The sequence below is a fragment of the Tiliqua scincoides genome, chromosome 9, assembly GCF_035046505.1.
Source record: "Tiliqua scincoides isolate rTilSci1 chromosome 9, rTilSci1.hap2, whole genome shotgun sequence".
Taxonomy (NCBI): domain Eukaryota; kingdom Metazoa; phylum Chordata; class Lepidosauria; order Squamata; family Scincidae; genus Tiliqua; species Tiliqua scincoides.
The window spans coordinates 8,535,554-8,557,137 of NC_089829.1; the positions used below are offsets into that span (position 1 = coordinate 8,535,554).

Here is a 21,584-nt window from a genome sequence, read left to right on the forward strand (position 1 = left end):
TTTCACTAATGGAATTTATACAACAGGTTAAGACTTGTTATTTCAAAGAGTTTTGGAGATTACTGTTAATATGTTATTCCCAAACTTTATCCAGTTCTCATTGTGTACTGCTGTTGGTTCTGAAGACAATGTGTTTTAAATCCATGATTAATGGCACTGTTTCAACATGGTCCTTAAGTCCCTCTGGGGATCCACCATGTAAATATTTTAAGTCAATCGAGAATCTCTATGTTTATTTTATAATTTTGTCGCTATCGGTCCCAAGAACAATAAAATCCACTTTGACGGTTTGTAGGGAAGTACAGAAACCTCTTCAGAAATTTCACTTGTTTTATGAAAGTTTGTTTGGCTTCCCTTAAAAAATTCTCAGCTGTTTCTGCTTGGGAAGCACCCTGAAATTTGCTTTGAATTCCACTATGTTTGAAATGCCTGTGCCAACTGCATTTAGTGGCTTGAATTTGCCCTTGTGACAACTATAAGGAAATGAAAATGAGCCATTTTTAAGAGGTCAGCTCCCTTAACGAAACATTCAGCATTCTCCTTAGAAAAGATTTAAAAAATTAATTCTTTGGCCATTCTTGGACATGGAAAATGTGGGGCCCTGTCCTGTTGGGTGCTGAGATCCACCTCTTGGCAACACCATGATTTCTGCTGTTACTTCAGAACTCAAGTGTCTGGGAGGGAAAAGGGATTGTGTTATGAGCAGAAGTGGTGCTGGAGGGGGGAGATTAAGCATAACCTTGACTCAAACGCCACAATCGTGTCTTGTACAACATGCTCTGCACCAGGACAACAAAATCAGATTTAAGAGGGAGAGGGAATTATTCGACTTCATTTTTTAAATTTAATAAAATGTGGGTTTTCCCTTCCAACAGTGCTTTGCTTGGAACTGCACTGGGATCCTTCCTTGTAAGTCAGTAGGAACATGAGTTTCTTTTTAGCTCCGTACAACCAGGGTTTGCATGAATTAGACTGTGAAGAATTAAAAGCTGTGTTCTCGTTTTCTCTCTCTCTCTCTCTCTCTCTCTCTCTCTCTCTCTCTCTCTCAATGTGTATTTTCTTCCTCTTAAAAGCTGAAAAAAGCACCCTGAAACAGTGGGCTGACGTTGAGAAAGGAAGCATGACCGATCGGGGAAGGGAAAGAGTTTTCTATCAATCTTGTTATGTCGGCTCTTGTAAATCAACATATCTTAATTAATTACATTCTTTTCATACCAAGACTATTTAAATTGATGAGGGTGTGCTGCTGGGTATTTATTGCCCATTAGCTGCTCAGGCTGTACTCGGGGCCCATAGTCTTGTCCCAGACAGTGAAAAAGAAGAAGGAGGGGAAAGAGACCCACAACAGCCCAGGGCCCATTGTGGATATCGAGTTTTACTTAGCCGCCCAAGTTCTGTCTGGGAGAGGGCGGGCTACCTCTTTGCTGTGTTGTCGCTACCATGCAAATGACAAGGAACCGAAGCCATTTCTTAACGAAAGGCAGGCACCCAGGTGAACGAAGAAGGAGCGGAATTGAGCACGGGTCCAGATAAGCGCAGTCTCCCTAGTTATTTTTAAGAGTGATCCCAGCCTACCAAATTATCATCATCATCATCATTTGGGGGGTCTCAGTATTTTAAAATGTTTGCAGAAAACAGAAATAATTTAAAAAAAAATATCCAGGCATTCTAGAATCTACTGGGGTCTATTTAATAGGATACTTACATTAAATGGTGTGTCTGTGCATATATACTCTCTCTCTCTCTCTCTCTCTCTCTCTCTCTCTATCTATCTATCTATCTATCTATCTATATCTATATCTATATATATATATATATATATATATATATATATATATATATATATAAAATTACTATTAAACAGAACCCATCAGACCCCAGAATGCCTTAGATTTATCCTATATTTGGTCCTTGTAGAAGAATTCTTGTGCATCCACCCTAGGACCTGTGTGTGACATCTTCCAGCCTCTCATTGGTTCATAAAAGCTCTTCTTGAGTTAGAATTCCGCTCCTGAACATAACTGTCTCAAAATTGTTTGGAGCAAAAACAGAAACCTCCAAAAGGTTCTCGAGAATATTCCGGATGTATTTAATGTCTGCCTCGGCCCACGACAGAAAACAATAGTCCACAAGAATGAAAAACACAATAAAAAGGAAATAATTACTGCAGCCTAACATTGTCAAAGGGCAGTACATTTCAGCTCACTCTGTCTTTAGCTCTTTTTGTTTTGGCAATTTAGCTGTACAGCTAATATGCAAGAGGCCACTGACCTGTTCAAGCAGCCCCCTGTCATTTTCGGTTGTCAGTATTCTCCCTGCTCAGATATTTTGCTGCTGATTACCCACATCTGTATTTTAGCATCCAGTGGCATTTTAATTCAGCATCTGATATTCGATAGCACACAACAATATTTCATTGCAAGCCATGGCATCATAATAAATTGACGGCATTTGGCCACGGATACCTGACGCGCTGTCGGATTCGGAAGCTGACATGAGATTTGCCACTGGTGCAAGCTAAAATTGAAAACAAAAAAACAAGCGATGCCAAAGTCCAAAAGAGAAAGAGATAGGAACACGTAGAAAGCGTTTGAATTTCTAAATGTATTTTATTTTAGTGTGTGTGCATGCGCTGTTTTAAAAAGAACTTGAAGACTGAGGAGGTTTTAGCAACTGGAAGACTGGTATACTGAAAGCACAGGAACTTTAACCCTTTTTCTGCCCAGCTCGCAAGGGATCACATTTGATCCCTGTTGCGTATATGCAACGTTGGGCAGAAAGGGCTTTAAAAAGAGTACTTTTATAATGTCACTGCACAGTTAATTGTTTATATACAGCAGTGCTTTTGAACAGATGGTCACAGTACCATTAGTAGTACTTCACAGTTTGACATGTAATACTTGCTCCCAATTCTGTGGTGACCATGTGGCTCCACCCTGCCTGGCAAGAATGTGCTGATTCTGATCAACTGTGCATACCAGGTGATACACTAGCCTCTTCTCCTCCTGCTGTCTGACACTCTGTCCCGCCATTCTCCTCTTCTACACTTCCTCTTCCACTTTGGTGCCCTCTTCCATTTTCAAGTTAGGTAGTGGGCAGAGGAACAGATGAAAGTGAATGCCCCCTGCCAGTCTGCTTCCTGAGGCGACTGCCTCAGTCAGCCTCATGGATGGGCTGGCTCTACTGTCCGTATAGATGAGATTGAGGTAGGTGGACTAAGGATCCGACTCAGAAGGCAATTTTCTTTGTTCATCAGGATTCTCCACAACTTAGTGATAAGAGACCTTGCTTGGCCTGAAAAAGGTCCCAGAGAAGATACCCTGGCATTTAAGACTGGAGAGGACCCCTGCCTGAGAGCTGCTTCCAGTCAACATAGATATGTCCAGTTCTGGTCACCACATCTCAAAAAAGACATAGTGGAAATGGAAAAGGTGCAAAAGAGAGCGACTAAGATGATTACGGGGCTGGGGCACTTTCCTTATGAGGAAAGGCTACAGCGTTTGGGCCTCTTCAGCCTAGAAAAGAGGCGCCTCAGGGGGGACATGATTGAGACATACAAAATTATGCAGGGGATGGACAGAGTGGATAGGGAGATGCTCTTTACACTCTCACATAATACCAGAACCAGGGGACATCCACTAAAATTGAGTGTTGGGTGGGTTGGAAAGACAAAAGAAAATATTTCTTTACTCAGCGTGTGGTCGGTCTGTGGAACTCCTTGCCACAGGATGTGGTGCTGGCGTCTAACCTAGATGCCTTTAAAAGGGGATTGGACAAGTTTCTGGAGGAAAAATCCATTATGGGGTACAAGCCATGATGTGTATGCGCAACCTGCTGATTTTAGAAATGGGTTATGTCAGAATGCCAGATGCAAGGGAGGGCACCAGGATGAGGTCTCTTGTTATCTGGTGTGCTCCCTGGGGCATTTGGTGGGCCGCTGTGAGATACAGGAAGCTGGACTAGATGGGCCTATGGCCTGATCCAGTGGGGCTGTTCTTATGTTCTTATGTTCTTATGCTGGTTAGTGAGCTAGATGGAGCAAACTCTGGCTAAGAGGCAAGTTCATGTAGCATTTGTCTGCACTGAGCGGTGGGTTGGTCTAGATGACCTTCAAGATCTTTTCCAACTCTTAACATGCAGAGGTTTCATCAATTCAAATTAGTCCTAAATCTAGGAAGGCATGGACAAACTGCTGTCTCCGCATTTGTATTTGCAAGTAAAGGGCGAAAAATTTATGTGAATGAGACTGCTATTCTAAATTGTGAGTTTGGTTTATATTCAGAGTGCCATTGAAGAATCCATAGCAAAAAGGCAGACTGGAAATACTGATTTCATATTTCATTAATATCCCACCTTTTAAAATACAATTTCAAGGAGAGAGGCATACATTTAAAAGTGGGAACAACACACCTACTCCAAAATTTTAACGCAATATTTATGTGTTTAAAATAGTGGTTTGTTTATTTATTTATTTATTTATTTATTTATTTATTTATTTATTTATTTATTTATTTGTGATTTGCACTTACAAAGTGGTTTACACTTAATGCGTCCAAATGTTCGCGTATCGAGACTTGCAGTGCAATCCTATGCTTGTCTACTCAGTCATAGGCTCTGTTGAGTTCAATGGGACTTACTCCTGTGTAAATGTGTATAGGATTGCAGCCAAATATAATAATTAGTAATTAATTTGAACTTCTATTATTCATGTCCTTTTAGTGCCCTTCTTTCTTTTGGTATTTCTTTCTTTCTGTTTGTAAGGGTATTATTTGGGGGGGGGGGAGATCAGAGAAGAGCATTCAAAAATACAATCCCCCCCACCTGCAGCTCCAAATGGAATGAACCAGTAAAAGCTATCCCCCTCGATTCTGCATGACTGGTTATTTTTTGACAATGTAGTGATCCCATGTGCATACTCATGCTCCTTCCCCCTCACCCCAAATGTGTCATGTCTCTCTGACACCCTCCTTCTCTTAGACTAATCTGTGACAGGCAGACAAACCTTTTCACTCATCAGTTCACTGGTGGGAATTTATTTTGGACTAATGGAGAGAGGAAACTGGAGTGGTTGGGCTTAAGGCACATGTTTTCTTACAGTCCTGGATCAGTGCAGGAGAGGTTAAGGGGCTCGCCAAAGGGGGGTGCACAGAACTTTGTTTACTGTCTGTTTGATATGGCTTGAGCATGGATTTTCTAGTGTGTTTGTGTGTGTGCCTTTAATCCCAGCTCTTGTGAACAGTGGCTGTAGATCTGAACAGGATTGAAGCAATCGTATTCTGTAAGGATCTCTCTAGCAGTTTAACCACTACAAGGAGCCAAGGAAGGTTTTGGTTCTGTGGAAATATCGAGGGAACATACCAAAGAGGGGAGGGGGAAATCCAAGAACCACAGTCTAGTAATACGGTTTTTAAGGTAAACTGAAAAAGACAAAGGTTGCAGTCCTATACTATATGCTGTTTCTTGGAAGCATGTCCCACTGAACTTAATGGGACATGCTTCTGAGTAGACATGCGTAGAATTGACTTCCACACAAGGCTTCTGGGTCTCCAGCAAGCTTGCTTAAGATGTTGTGTCTTTTTGGTTGGGCCTAACTGTGTTGATATTAAGTTGGAAAAGAAGAAATGTTTTTTTGTTTTCTAATGGACCAAGAAAACTTGTTATGATATTTGTCATACTGAAGGACATGCAAACAGGGACGTGAAACATGGTTCATCAGAAGAGACACGGGGGGGATGTTAAATAAAGAAAGGATGTTTAAAGAAAGAAAAGAAAGGTTGCAATAAAAAAAAATCCAGACTTTTTTTAAGCAATTACATTAAAATAAAAGCACTCTATTTGTTTTTAATAAAATAAAATTAAAAAAAACAAAAACAAAAAACACTCTAAACACAGTAAAAGGAGAACAGATGTGAAAGGTGGATCAGAACTGCCGTCCCAATTTCTCAAATGTTTTCTGTGTCTTTGGAAAAAGGATGGCCTTTTCTGCTATGGGAAGGGGGGGGGAGTGAAACTTAACAAGGCTTTCAAAACCCTGTGGAAATCAAAGCAGCCATTTTGGTTTTTCCAAGTCACTTTTCTCCGACGAGACTAAAAAGAAGACTTCCTCCACACAAATGGCTGTCCCCACTGGAGGTTATCATTAATGGGGGAAGAAAAGAATGTGTGTGTTTTTTTGCCCCAAGAAAGAAAGAAAAAATCAGCAAAAATGCAGGAAAAATAAAATTTGGAATCAGTGCTAAACTCAGTAAAAACAGCCACCTACCACAGATTAAAAGCATATTGGATTTAAAGAAAAATGACTCTGTCGTTCAGTGGAAGGTGAATAGAGATGGGGCCAGACGTATCTCTCTTGGGAGAGAGTTCCAGAGCCTGGACGTGACTGCAGAGAAAAGATCTCTTTTTAGGTCCTAACTCCAATGATGATGATGTTTGATGTGGGAGGTGCACACAGGAGACGTCTCTCTCTCCTTCTGGTTTCGAATGTTTTAGCCTGGCATGAGTAAACATTGTGCTGCATTGAACTGGATGAACATTTTATTAGAATTCCAGCTGGGAAGTTTTAAGAGCACAGTGTCTCCTTTTCCTGCCACAAAATGTTTGAACTTAGAAAGGTGCTCCAACCACACCATTGGCAAATACTGTTTAGTTCTGCTGAAGTCGCATTCCACAATTTTTCCCAACTGGAATGTGGATTAATCCATGGATGCTCCTCCAGAAATGTTCAGACTGGGACTAGGGGTAATTCAAAGACTGCCTTTAGGGCAGACCCAAGACCTCCAGGCTTCTGAAGTAGCATGCCAAATGTGTCTCCTCTTTACCTGGTGACGTGCCAGCCTCTGCTCCTCCCGGTCTCTGGCTTGGAGAAGGGACAGAGCAGAAGGCATGTGCAGGAGAGGAGAGCAATGGGTTAGAGCTCAGAGATGCTCTAACTTGATACCTTTCTGCCCTCAGGATTACCTGTTCTGGTCTCTCTCTCTTGTCCTTTTCTAATGCAGGGGGTGGGGGAAAAAGGGGGACCATCAGTAGTGGAAGAGAGTGGACAAATGAAAGTGGGTGTCCTGCCAAACTGCTGCCTGAGACAACTACCTCAGTTGACCTCATGGATGGGCCGTCCTCAATCATGGGCAGTGCATCAGCTTCTTAAGCCTAGTTCTCTAGTCCATGGTTCCCAAACATTTGAGCGCTGCGACCCACCTTATGCTCTGCAGTGGCTCATGATGCAGTACTCAGATCTTCCCCAAAAAGCCTTATTCGGAGTCCCCAGAGGCTGCTTTAGGGTCGTGCCAGCCTGCAACCCATTCCCTTGGCTTCGGGGGGGTTCTCAGAATGCCTCCCAGACATGACAGGAAGTCGTGGAAGCAAACCAGAAGTAGTTTCCGGTCACGTCTGGGAGGCATTCTGAGACCCCCAGAGGCCAAGGGAGTGGGTTGCAGGCCAGCATGACTCAGAATAAGGCTTTTTGGGGAAGATCTGAGCATTGTGTCATAACCCACTGCACACTGGATCACAACCCACCAGTGGGCTGTGACCCACAGTTTAGAAAATGCTGCTCAAGTCTATGTTCATTTCAAACTCATTGGGTGGGCACAGCAGACAGAATTTCTTGGAGATGGCACTTTGGGGCTCCCTACCTGGGGACATTCATTGGGCCCCTGTCCTCTCTGCTTATGTGGGCAGTAAAAACTCCCCTCTTTGGCAAAGCTTTTAGTTGATTTATTTCAACTGGTCTATTGTTTGAGCTACTCCTGCAGTTTGCTTGCTGTCTTATGTTTTGATACTGTTGGGTCCAATGTACTGTGAGTGGAAGAGTAATAGCTTAGGCCGAGCTCCAAGCAACACTCCCCCCCCAATTTCTCAGTGATTTTCAGTGTCTTCAAAAATGGGGTGGCCTTATCTGCTCTTTCCTTCCAGAGAGGTCCTCACAAAAGGCTCTGGAATTGATAGCATCAGAGGAGCTGGTGAATCCATTGGGTTACATGGAAAAGACAGCGCTGAACATGGTTGTGTTTTTTAAGAAAGTTGATTGCACACGTCAGAGGAGGTTCTTCCTTAGTACTAAGCAAACATCTTTTTCATTTAGTGTATTTGTTCGTTCAGCGAGAATGATAAGATGTGCAACTTTTCTCCTTAGTTTCAAGGCTCTCCCTGCATGATCAAACCAGTGCTTGACATTTATAACTTGCTTTTCCACCCCGCCCCCCCTTTTTTTTGCCAGGAAAGATGAGGAACTTTTCATAAAACAATCCTCTGTGTGGAAAGGCAAGATGCCAGTGACCAGTTGAAGCACCCGAATTAGCTTAATTCATTAAGTGTCAGATGCTCGCTTTGTTTGTATGGTGCTTGTAACCCTATTGATGTCAAGTAGGTTGTTAAAAAGCATAATGACATGGCATTAGAGACCCTGAGAGCAATTAACAGGCTGCTTAATTAGCCAACGGAATTAGAATTTGAGTGCCTGATCTTTGCTTAAAGACTCTCTCTCTCTCTCTCTCTTTCTGTGTCTGTTCCCGCGCACATGTGTGTGTGTGTGTGTGTGTGTTAAGTAAAGCTAGAGTAGTTATCTGATTATGCATCGATCAAACAGCCTAGCCCAGTCCGTAGGTAATGACCTCCATTGTGATATTTGAATATACTACTGTTTAAATATTCTGAACTGTCTCAATAAACAAGAGAAGAAAAGGCTGGTATTGTGGAGTGGGTGAGGAAAGGCACTTCTTTTCCTGTTTGGTGGATGGGGGGAGAAAAAAAGAACAGGATTTTGTGCGGCAAAGAAGGAGGTTTGGTGGAACCACGACTAAGGGTTTGTTTCAGTTGGCTTGCGAGGAGCCATCTAATTTGGGGGCGGAACTCACAGATTGGCAAGCAATTCCGGAGACGGTTTCTGTCTTCCCAGATGGTTTGTGGTTGTGTATGTTGCATAAGCCCATTCTCCCAATGTAAAATCATGCAAGGATAGCATCATTTGCTTCATCAGAATAATCACCTGTCCTATCCCATGAGCTTGGTGTGAGCAAAAATACCTTGGAGTCCTAAGAAACGGAATCCGGATGAGGTCCCATTGAAATGCATGAGACAAATTGAGTGCAGCATAAAGCTCAATCCCATGCATATCTACTCAGAAGAAAGTCCAGTTGGGTTCGGGGGGCTTATTCCTAGTAAAGTACATTTAGGGTATAATCCTAACCCCTTATGTCAGTGCTTTCCAGCACTGGCATGGTGGTGCCAATGGGATGTGTGCTGCATCCTGCAGTTGGGTGTCACTCACAGAGGCCTCCTCAAAGTAAGGGAATGTTTGTTTCCTTACCTCAGAGCTTCATTGCCCTTATGTCAGTGCTGGAAAGCACTGACATAAGGGGTTAGGATTGTGCCCTTAGAATGACAACCTTAGGGAAATTTCTTGAAAAGTGTATCAATAACATTTTCACTTTCTCCAAAGTAGTAGAGGATTTTGTTCATTCTTAAATGTATACCCTGCCTTCCCTGAAAGTTCCCAAAGCTGTACAGTATGGAAAGAACACACACACACTGCAAACATCCCAGCAGCAGTGCTTGAAAATGCAAGCTTTCCTGCTTGAATGCTTGCAAGCAGAACTGTGAACAGCCATATCTGACCCTTGATCCTTCAGCTTCATCCATGGTAACAGCCATTGGGGACAGATTGGGGCTCCATGGGGACCCCAGGATCCTGGCACAATGAGAATTTTCAAGAGAGCCAAACAAGACTCTGTAAGGTAGGAAACGTCTCAAGAACCCAGCTTGCAAGCAATGGGACAAGACTGGCTGCCTGGTGTCACTTCCCTAGTGATAGAGTTGCTTTGCAGTGCCCGCAGTTCTGTTCTCCGACTGATGACGTAAGGAGCACAGAGTCTGTCCCTGACCTGTAGAGCTGCTGGATGGAACCCCGCAATGCTGGACACCACAACGGTTTACGCTGGTCAGGCTTTGAGGAGCATGAACCAACTGAGACTTTCACACGCATTTATGTTTTGTGTTTTCCCAACCCTTAAAACCCTTCAAGAAGAACAAACCTCCTTTTCTCTTTTGCCAACCTGTAATCCGAGGGCTTCTGTATGGTGTGATATAACTCCTGTGCCGTCCCCCCCCCCCCATTCAAGTTTAGTGGATGTAATTATGCGATTAGCTTGCCTGTGTTTCAGAGATTGAGGTTGCTGTCTTGGAGGGGGAGCCGGTTTGGTGCGGGGCAATGACTGGGGGACTAGGGTTTCTCCTGCTACTTCTGATCCGCTGGGTTGAGAGATATAATTAACTGAAATCTCATTCTCTTTGTCAAAGGATGGCCTGATAAGAGGGAGGAGTGACTCAGTCTGACTGTTCCAGAGGGAAGAAAAAGTCCCATTCAAGCACAATTTAATAGTGATCACGGCCCACACCAAGTATGTGATTATCCTGAGAGATGTGCAATTGCTGCTAATGGGAATGGATAAACAAACTTAATTGGTAGAGAAGACGGGCCTGAGTCACACCCACTCTGACATTTATCCCAATGTGTCTGTTGTGGCATACTTTTTTGTGGGGGGAGCTATAATAATAATATTTATTTTGCTTAAGCACCTACCCAGCAAGGCACTATGCAAACATAGCAATTAGCAGGGGTGCAGCTCTGCCCACAGTCTGCAATCTAAATAGACACCAAAGGAGGAAAAAAGTGGGATAGAATCATAGTGGGCCTTGTTGTCCCAACTGTGCTGTCCAACTTCTGCTTCTTTCCAACAGCTTCCAGCAAGGATGGGCCTATCACCTTCCCAGGGAACTAGTCTAGTTGTCATAGAAAGCTACAATTTACTGAGTCAGACCATGGTCTATCAAGCTCTATCAAGCTCAGTATGGGCAGATACTGACTGGCAGCAACATCCCAGGAGATGCTGTCACAATTCTTTACTCAGCGTGTAGTTCTTTACTCAGTGTGTGGTTGGTCTGTGGAACTCCTTGCCACAGGATGTGGTGATGGCATCTGGTCCAGATGCCTTTAAAAGGGGATTGGACAAATTTCTGGAGGAAAAATCCTTTATGGGTTACAAGACATGATGTGTATGTGCAACCTCCTGATTTTAGAAATGGGCTGTGTCAGAGTGCCAGATGCAAGGGAGGGCACCAGGATGCAGATCTCTTGTTATCTGGTGTGCTCCCTGGGGCATTTGGTGGGCCGCTGTGAGATATAGGAAGCTGGACTAGATGGGCCTATGGCCTGATCCAGTGGGGCTGTTCTTATGTTCTTAACTACAATTCCCAGGAAGCCTTGCAGGTCTCTTGTTATCTGGTGTGCTCCCTGGGGCATTTGGTGGGCCGCTGTGAGATACAGGAAGCTGGACCTGATGGGCCTATGGCCTGATCCAGTGGGGCTCTTCTTATGTTCTTATGACCCTGGGATTTTCTGTGTGCAAAGCAGTTTGATCACACTGAGTTATGACCCTCCTGATTGGTCGAACTGCTCTCACCATTATGAATGTCTGCTATATGTACCAAACATTTGTGTTGTTTTTTTAATTTCAAATTCCCAATTAAAAATGCATATAATGCATATAATCTACATTCTGCTCCAGCTCTTTCTGTTTGTTTTTCTAACCCTGGTTTTTGAAACTTGTGGGTAATGGATGTTGGTCACTAGGAGCATCTTGAATATGTCAAGGAGGGTGTCTAGCACAAGAGGTCATTAGAAGCTCCCCCTTTGGAGCAGGGATGTTTCTGAAATCTCCCTCTGCCAGATTCCAACCCAGGTTTCGAGATTCTGCCATACTAGATATGTTTATAATGTTTTATATTTATACATTGCTTTTCCACCAAAAATGTCACTAAGGCTGCAAACTTTAGTACATAAATGTGGGAGCTCTTAGTACACTTATGTGCCCTTAGTACACTTTTGTGGGAGTAAACAGGGCTTACTTCAGAATAGACATGCATAGGCTTGCACTGTAAGTAGTTTACATAGCAAAATGAAATGAAATGAAGATCCTTTTTCCAAAAGGGGTTTGCAATCATGGGCATAGTCAAGGGGAATTGGGGGAGCAGAGTTTTGGAACTTTCCCTGCAGCAGGAGCAGTGGTGTAATCAACAGGAGTGCTCAGGTGCTGCTTTCAAAACTTTTACAAACAAACCTTAAAGGAGAGGAAGCTGTCAACTTAGCAGGAGGGCAAGCTGAGATATTTGTCTAGTGTCTCACACATTTAGCACCAGGACCCACTCTTTGGAATAAGAATCTGTCAGGACCCACCAGAAGTGATGTCATGAACGGAAGTGACATCTTCAAGCAGGAAAAATTTTTCACAATCCTAGGCTGCAATCCTACCCACACTTATCCAGGAGTAAGCCCCATTTATTATCATTGTTAAAAGAATATGCATAGTAGAAGTACAAGTCTGTAACATTTCCCCAAATGCAGACATATCCCATGAGAGCATCAAGTCTAATATATTAAAAATAAAATATTGAAACAATGGCTCATGACGCACTTAGTGGGTCCCGACCCACAGTTTGAGAAACACTGGTCTAGGGCCATATGTTAATGTCTACTAGGCCATGGTCTTTCTCAAAGTCTTCCTGCGAAAAAGTACAGTATGTTGGTTATGTTATATTAAGAGAGTATACTTGGAAAGACCAGGATGTGGCCTTGGTCGTTGGTGAAGAAAACATATACTAACAGACCTTTGCTTTCAACACTGCCTTTGACTTGGCAGTCAAGCACTAACAGCTTGTTCATTTGCTGACCTGCTTCTTTGTTGGCAAAGTAATCCTTAACCAGCTCTGTGGAGCAAAGTAGTTTAGATATTTTTTATAGGGCCAGGGTTAGTGTTGTAACTGCCCATCTTAACTGTAACTGCCCTCCAGCTTCTTTCAGGGGCTTCGTTTTTCTTACCTGCCAAGCAAACATAGAGTGCATAGAAGGAAGTTTTTTTTACAGCACCAGGCTGTGTAGCTTGGCCTTTCCCAGTTTGAAGAGACACTTGGCCAACAGACTGAGACAGACTGCACTTGCTCCCGGTGTGGAAGGGATTGTCACTCCCGAATTGGCCTTTTCAGCCACATGAGACGCTGTTCCAGAACCACCTTTCAGAGCGCGATACCATAGTCTTTCGAGACTGAAGGTTGCCAACAACCAGGACCAGGGAACATCCGTTAAAATTGACTGGCTGGAGAGTTAGAACAGACAAAAGGAACTATTTCTTTCCCAACACATGATTAATCTGTGGAACTCATTTCCACGGGATGTGGTGATGGCCCCTGGCCTAGATGCCTTTAAAAGGGATTGGACAGATTTGTGGAGGAAAAGTCAGTCACATGTGACATGTCACAATGACTATATACAACTTCCTGGTTTTGGAGGTAGCCTTTCTCTGAATGCCGGATAAAAGGGAGTGGCAACAGGATGTTGTCTTGTGTACTCCCTGAGTCATCTGGTGGGTCACTGTGAGATGCAGGAAGATGGACTAGATGGGCCCTTGGTCTGGTCCAGCAGAGAACTTCTTATGTCCCTAAACACTTTTATAACCTCAATCACTAATCAATACGGTAGTGCTTTTCTAAAGCTGCAGTATTTCTCCTGTACATTTTGTAAACCCTCACCCCCACCAAACACACAGAATCAAAATATGTGTGAACCATAGGGCATGACAACTTGAGCAGGGTCCAAAGCAAGCGTGAAAATAAGGTTGCTCCATCTCTACAGCAAGGGACTGCAACTGTCAATCACCTTGAAGGCAGGTGTCAAGAGCAAATTCTGATCTTTGGTCTCCAACCCAGAATCCTCTGCTGATAGCTGTTGATTGTCTCCATCTGCCTTGCTTGATTCTGGCCTTTTGTCCATTTTTGTTTCAGCTGAGAGGAATTGGTAGAAGCAGTAGAAGCGTCTGGTTTGGAGACTCCAGCTGAGATCACAAAAACAGGACTATGCTGCGCACATGATGAACGTTGGAAATCTTTGAATCATCTCTTTTTTGTTGGGTTGGGTTCAGCTAACCAGACACTTACATTGAACCTCATGGTGGATGACCACCTTGACCAACCGCAGTCTCCATGGCCTCAGTTGGGTTCTCTTAACCAGACATCTCTACTGTTTCTTATGAGTGATGGTGCGTGAGAACTGATAGACGATCCACCACTGTCAACAGTGGATGATCACCATGAACAACTGTGGCCTCAGTTGGGTTCTCGATACCTCCTATGCTTCTCATGAACAGTGATGGTCAAGCCACAGTGGATGACCATTCACCATCAACAGTTAATGACCACCGTGAACAATGGCGGTCTCCAAGACCTCAGTGCAGTTCTCCTAACCAGACTCAATTCCTGCTCTTCATGAAAGTAGTTGATGAGAACAGCAGAAGGGGGACTCAGATCTCTTCTGGTTGGCAGACTTGTACTCTTTGAGGGTAATCTTAACCTAATTCGCTTATTTAATGAAACATGGATCTGTCCGAGGCATCTGTACCCAATGTGGTTTTGTTTTGTTTTTTTTAAAAAGGAAGATTAAGTTTAAAGAGATTAGACAATCCCACCCCCATCCAGTCCCGTTCCCTCAAGACATTAGCTGTTCAAAAATGACAAAAATGTTCTTAAGCCTCTCCGAAGGAAGGACAACCAAATAGGCAGTCTTTTGTTTCACCATAATTCTTGCCGGCAAAGACGGTGAAAGGTGGTGTCCGGTCACCCTGTGAGGGATCCAGGAACATGACTTATCTGTCGTCAGGAAAGCAAATCGGGCTGCAGAATTCGCAGAGGGATTAGGAGTCTTGAGTCGCTAGCAGGGAAGGAAACTGCCTGACCACCCACAAGGTGCGACGGAGGATCCAGTCTGCAAATATCTTTTGCAACTGGTGGGAGATCTTTTGCAATGATGCTGTTGTGTTTAATACTGATAACAACGGTCATATTTGTATGCGTCTGTTTCTGGCATTTGCTCCCCTAAGGTGAAAGGATGGCCACTGGTTTTCACAGAGGAGTGGACACAAAGCCAGATTAGATGCGACATAGTAATAGGTTTAGACCAGTGGTTTTCACACATTTAGCACCAGGACCCACTTTTTAGAATGAGAACCTGTCAGGACCCACCGGAAGTGATGTCATAACCGGAAGTGACATCATCAAGCAGGGACATTTTCTAACAGTCCTAGGCTGCAATCCTACCCACACTTACCCAGAAGTAAGTTCCATTGGCTGTCATTGGTAAAAGAATATACATCGTAGCTTGTTAAAAGTACAAATCTGTAACATTTCCCCCAGTGCAGTCACACACCATGGTAGCATCAAGTCTAACACATTAAAAATAAAATGTTGAAATGAATGGGGACCCACCTGGAATTGGCTTGCGACCCAAAGAGATAAAGACCCATGGAGATAAAGTCTCAATGGTTTTATTTTTAAAACCTCCCACTTCTTTGAGCCCTAAGGGTTGGAGAACCCTGACCGAGATACCTCCTTATTATCATCAACCAACTATATTGTATATTGAAAATCTCAACATTAATGTTGCAGTGACCTTTATGGAGGGAACCTAAAAAAAATCAGAGAGATACATGCTTAATGAGCATTTATTTATTGATTCACTTTACACCCCACCTAGCTAACCACGTTATTTTTTTTCCGAGACTGTGACCAGGAGGGATGAATTCCGTCTTTATATCTGCTTAAGAAGTGGGCCGGATCGGGCACTGGGCATCAACCTAGCAGTCTGGTGGTTTGAAGAGGTGGTGACGGAAAAGCTCTCCTCTCTCCTGGGTAGCGTTCAGATAGTAGCGTCTTGGCTGTAAAGGTGAACTCGAGTGGTGAATTAGTGGCTTGTGGTTTCCACTGTGTCAGTTCCCTGGAGGATGGGGGGTTCCCCAAGATGCTGGCAGTACTATGGTGGGATGGAAGTTAGAAAGGCGTTTCCAAATGTAAATTTGCAAAATAAAATAAGAAGGAGAAAAGAAGGAAGCTAACAGGAGGCCTTGAGCCAGTGGGCAAAACACAGAAGAATCTGGAATGAGATGGAGAGGCTATGTGTTATTCTGAAGCCCACATCAGCTTTGCATCTGGAGCCCTTTCTTCAGCAAGGTTTGAGCACTCAAGATGCAGGAATTTTGCAATTAATCTTTTGGCAGGATTGTGGGCAGACCTGGCCGTAGCCCCCCTGGCATCTGAGTCTGAGTCTCTCTCCTGTGCTGGTACATGAAGTGCAGGGTGAATATTTTACATGGGTCTCCAGCTGCTTACTACCTCCTCTTCCTTTTTCTGCCACCTCCTTCTGTTGCTGCTGCCACCCCCGTCTTGGCTTCCTTTGCACAGCCCTTTCAGAAGGCAGAGAGGGCAGGCATAGAAGCAGGAGAGCTAGTTGTCTGGTGAACTGTCTTCTGTTGCTTCCTGAGGCTGATTTTATTTAGATTGCCTGAAGTCCTTGGCTTGCTGCTTATTGGCTGTGTTATAGATTGCATTGCTTAACTTTCAGGATCTATTGCTTCTAAGCCTGGTGTAAGCTGCCTTTCGTGTCTACTGTTGAAAGGGGGAGGCAGAGTATAAATCTGTGTGAGTTGCAGGGTCCTGCCATGCTGCGTGGTCTTTCATCACCTCCAGTTCCCACTCCTCTTTCCCACCCAAGGCCTCATGGAGAGGGAACCATCACCCAGATCCTCCATTCTCCAGCAGGACCACTCAACCGCCAGCTGTTTTCTCTCCTCACTTTAACCCTCTCATACTACAAAGCGAGCCTCTCATGTCCCCAGGAGGCTCTTCATGTCCCCTGGGAGATCACAACCTCTTGTTATCAAAAGTGCAGCAACCCTGGCTCAGAATGACATCCCTGTAGCATGACAGTTGACATCTCCTGCTGCGGTTGGCATGAACTCTCAGCCCACTGCTTCCTGCATCCCCCAATCTCCCTGCCTGCTGGGGCACTGATCTTCAGCCCAACATCATGGCAGACATCGAGGTCTGGAGAGGGTGAGACCCTTCTGATTCTGAACAAAATGATCAAATACAAATGATCAAATGCTTTAGCACCGGGATCCACATTTTAAGTTTTTGGCAGGAGGGCCACATCGTCTCTCTGTTGGGGGGGTGGGGGGTGGGAAAAAGAATTAATTTACATTTAAAATTTGAATAAATTTACATAAGTTTACATAAATGAATATATTAAAGATGAACTTGTATGAATGAATGAAGGTCTTGCAATAGCTCAAGGCCTGTAAAAGGCCTTGCACAAAGCAAGGCTGGCCTTTCCTTTGCTGCCGCTGCTGCATCACAGGCATGAAACAGCAAGCAGTGGAGGGAGCCCTCATCCCACAGCTCACGCGAGAGGTCAAGCAGTCACCCTCACACTGAGAACAGTTACCTTGGGCCAGTGTGGGTTCCAACAAATCTCCAGAGGGCCAGAGGCTCATTGGAGACTGGGCCTGAGGGCCACATTGAGAGGCCTCGAGGGCCGCATGTGGCCCCAGGGCCAGGGCTTGGGCACCCCTGTTTTAGAGTGACAATATGTTGGGTCCCACTGGAAGTGATGTCATTAACCTGGAAATGACATCATCAAGCAGGAAAATTTTCAACACGCCCCATATGTCAAAACCAAATCAAATGAATTAAGTAAATTAAACGTTTACTTTAAGAATTAGTTTAAAAATTTATTTAAAATAAAGAAGAACCCTCCTAATCCTCTCAAGCAGTTGTTGATCTGTTTAAAAAAAAATTCCCCAAACATTCACAGATCTGTAATATTTTCCCCAAAACAGTCACATACCATGTTGTAGCATCAAGTCCCACACACGTTGATATGAGTTGGGACCCACCAGAAATTGGCTCATGACCCACCTAATGGGTCTCGACCCAGGGTTTGAGGAAACACTGATCTAATACATATGCAGTATATTTGAAGGCAAACTCCCTTAAATGCGGTTTGATTGATTGATTGATTGATTGATTGATTGATTGATTGATTGAAGGCTTATTCCCATTGGATAAATTACGTATTATCTCTCCACATTTTGCTTCATCCCAGACTTCCTAGTTATATAACAGCTTCTTCATGTTGGCTGCACACAGAAGAGGAAACATAAGCAGGAAAAAATATGGGCCTGTCTGTTTATTTGTCAGGCAGGTCTGTCACACCCTCTGGGCAAATATAATTCTTCAGATCATTTTCTGACAGACGTAGCTCAGGAGGTCCTGACCTGTGTCACCTGCCTGCCTGTTCTTGCAGAAGGCCTTTCACACAGTCTGGGTTAATGCTGCTTTCTGCTGACCTGCAAGTTCTCTTGCTGAAACCTGGGAAACCAGACCAGACAGAGTTACCGATTCCTTGCTCCCCGCAGCTCACTTGTCAAGGGTTTGCGGCTTTAACCTTTAAAACAAGATTTCAATAAACAACACATTGCGTTTTGCTATTGAGCATTTCAGTTGCATGGAAAGCACTCCATGTACAAGGTCTCAATGATCTTACAATACCCTTTTAAGGTAGGACACAGTATAAACACTAGGTTGCAGGTAGGGGGATAAACCAAGGTTGGTTGGCAACCTTCAGTCTTGAAAGATTATGGTGTAAGCCTACAGCACCCGGTATTCCGAGGTGGTCTCCCATCCAAGTACTAACCAGGCCTAACCCTGCTTAGCTTCCAAGATCAGATGAGATCGGGCATGTGCAGGGTAACAGTAGTCTCCATATACAGCAAAATGAGGGGGTGGTAGAACAATTGGACCACCAGACTGCAGGCTGTGTAGACCACTTTTGAAAGTTCAGATACATTTTAGAAGGAAGAGTTCAGAAGTGAAAGAGCTCCCTTACTTCTTCCATATTTGGGAAATGGGGTGCAATTTTGCATGAGGGGATAAAGGCAAAAACCACTTATGTGCCTTCTGGTTCCTCTTAGCTGGTGACTTCCATTTTGTCCTCCAGAATGCCTTGGATTGTTGGCACAGCTGTTTTATGCAACATGTTTTGGGAGACCTCTAGTAAAATTACCATCAGGCTTGTGCAGCACCGGCCCATCCATGAGGCCAACTGAGGTGGTTGCCTTAGGTAGCAGATTGCGGGGGGAGGGGTCACTCATCCCTGTCTACCTCCACTACTTGCCTCCACTGCTTGACTCCACCTACTTGCCTCTGTTGCTGCTCCTTCTCCTTCCACTCTATGGATTGGAAAAGGAGGAAGAAGACATAGAGGGGCTGTAAATTTGAAGGGGAGGAGAGTAGGAGAAGCAGAGGCTAAAAAATCGTCATGACGGGGGGGCAAGCATTTGGCATGCATCTCCGGCATCAGGAGATCCTGGGCCGACTTTGGGCTTATGGTCCTAAAGAAAGGAAGAACGTTATTGAAGGGACTATATGATTAGGTAAGAGGGTGAGAGAGACAGAGAGAGCCCGTCTGTCAAGCTGAGCAGAGATGGGGTGGGTGGGTGGTAGAAGGAGCTTCCAGCCTGAAAATAGGGGATGACAGGGGTAGCTACTTGCTGGAAGACACCCAGGGAAGCGGTGCTGAGTTTCACCTCCCCCCATCCAACATTGTAATTCCTCATCCCTAAGTCACAGAAATGCCCCTCCCCAATTTTGTAACCTATAAACAAGGCTGCAAAACAGAGTTGGGGGGTGGGAGGTGTTATTCCCTCGCAGTCCAGGTTTGTGATGGAGAGGAGCATTTAAAACTTGTCATCTCCCCCTCCATCAGTCTGAAGCGGTACCCTACATTCAGTTTCCTCACTCCAGGATTCCACCACTTCATTCTGACCCTGTGATTTGAACCAGGGAATTCCTAGCCGCCAGCTCATGCTCTTCCTGGCGGTGCGGCAACAAAACCCACAAGGAGGCGAGTGGCACCTTCCAGACTCTAACACATGTGTTTTGTTTTTTTTTGTGGCGTGTGAGGGTCTGTAGTCAAAAGCCTGCTTCATCAGGTGCATGACGTGGGCAGCCAAAGTGTTGGAAGGTATTCATTCAGGCACACCTATTTTGCTTGGCCGTGTATCAGCCACCTCGACTTTGGTTCTTGTCAAGCTTTTCTAACGTATACTGTGCGCTGAACTTCGGAAGGTTATAGTAGTGGGAAGCTTGTGCCGGGCATGTTGTTCATGTTCCGCTGAATGAGTAACTTGCATGGTTCACAGAGAGGGGCTGACTGGGAATAAGGGAGGCACTTGTGCTAGGAATGAGTGGATTCCCTCGGCTGTGTCTCGTAACTGTTTTGAGATTCCCAAATCTCTTTGGTCTCTCCCCAGCTGGCTTCCTGATTTCTGTATGCCAGAATAGATTTTCACATGTGCTCTGAATTGGGGGTGGGGAAGAAAGGAATACAAAAGGCTAGTGTAGTGCAGCACAGTGGAGAAGAAGCTGACAGTGCAATCCTATGCAATCAGAAGTAAGCCCCTTTGAGTTCAGAGGGACTTACTCCCAGGTAAATGTGTATAGGATTGCACCTTTAAGCTATGAATTGGGGTGTCTCTTGTTCAGATGTTGCCCCTGCCACGAACTCATTGGATTCCCATAGGCAAGCCATATTCTGTCTTTTCCTCAGTGCTTCCACCTGCAATATGGGGATAATAATACTGTATTCACTTTATAGGGTCACTCTGAGAATTGAAGCAAAATGATCACATGAGATGCTTTGAATGCTTGTGACATTATCAATCCCCAGTTTCCTTAAAGAGTCACAGTTCCCAGTTTTTCAAAGTACAATTTCTTTATTTTTGCATGTGTAATTGCACTATTTTATAATTGAACAATTTGGGGATTTTTTTTTTCAATAAAGAAGCCCCTTTGATGTTTAAGAGGAGTCTATTATTTTATTTTAAACATTCTGCTGGCTTGTTTTTACTGAAGAGGGAGAAGTAATCCTCCCTCCGTTTGCCTGAAAAATTCCAGAAATATACCACTGATGCAGTAACGAACTGGTACTGTGGGTGCTGTTCCGCTAAATGCATCTAGTTCAGCAGCACCTTAAAAATCCATGCTAGAATGGGCAGAGGTGGATTCCATCGATGGCCGTAGCTCATGTGTTTGCCATTCCCTATAATGCTTCTTGGTGAGTAGTGGAAGACAGAGCCAGGTTATGCAAGACAAGATAAAAAGACCAAGGAATGACAGTTGAAAAGTAAGAAGTCCCTACACAAATTGCTTGACTGGATTCAGTAGATAGGCTTATTTGCTCCTCTGGAACGAACAACTGCATTGGGCTCCAACTGACTTTCAGCCTAGCGTGGCACCTTATTTCCTGCTTTGAGAGTATGAAGTCCATATAAAGTGCCCTGTGTCATCATTGTCCCCTCTCCAAAATCTCTGCCTTGTGGTTCCCAAACTGTGAGATGTGGCTCCCTGAGAAGCATCAGAAACCAGCCAGGGGAGCCACAGAATCCCTGTGAAAAACCCTATACAATTTATAGGATTGTAGCCCTAATGGGGAGCTGCAGTGAATGGCCCAGTAGGTCAAAGGAGCCACCAGCTGAAAAAGTTTGGGAACCACTGATCTAAGGAAGGGAACCACTGATGTAGTCTAAGGAAGACTCCTGTAGGATTTGCAAACTTGCTATTTGAGATCTTGTTACTTTCTTGACTGGCCCTGATAAAGGCACGACCATGTTTCGGCCTGTGAACTCATGGATCAAGATGGTCACTGA

At 44.2% G+C, this 21,584-nt stretch overlaps 1 protein-coding gene and 1 pseudogene across 1 annotated transcript in view; one reads left to right on the forward strand and one right to left on the reverse strand.

The window, feature by feature from the left end:
* PRDM16 (PR/SET domain 16) overlaps positions 1-21,584 on the forward strand; it is a 472,618-nt gene that overhangs the window by 97,410 nt on the left and 353,624 nt on the right. The gene's annotated exons all lie outside the window — the stretch shown is intronic.
* On the reverse strand, positions 18,523-18,636 carry LOC136660721 (5S ribosomal RNA; annotated as a pseudogene).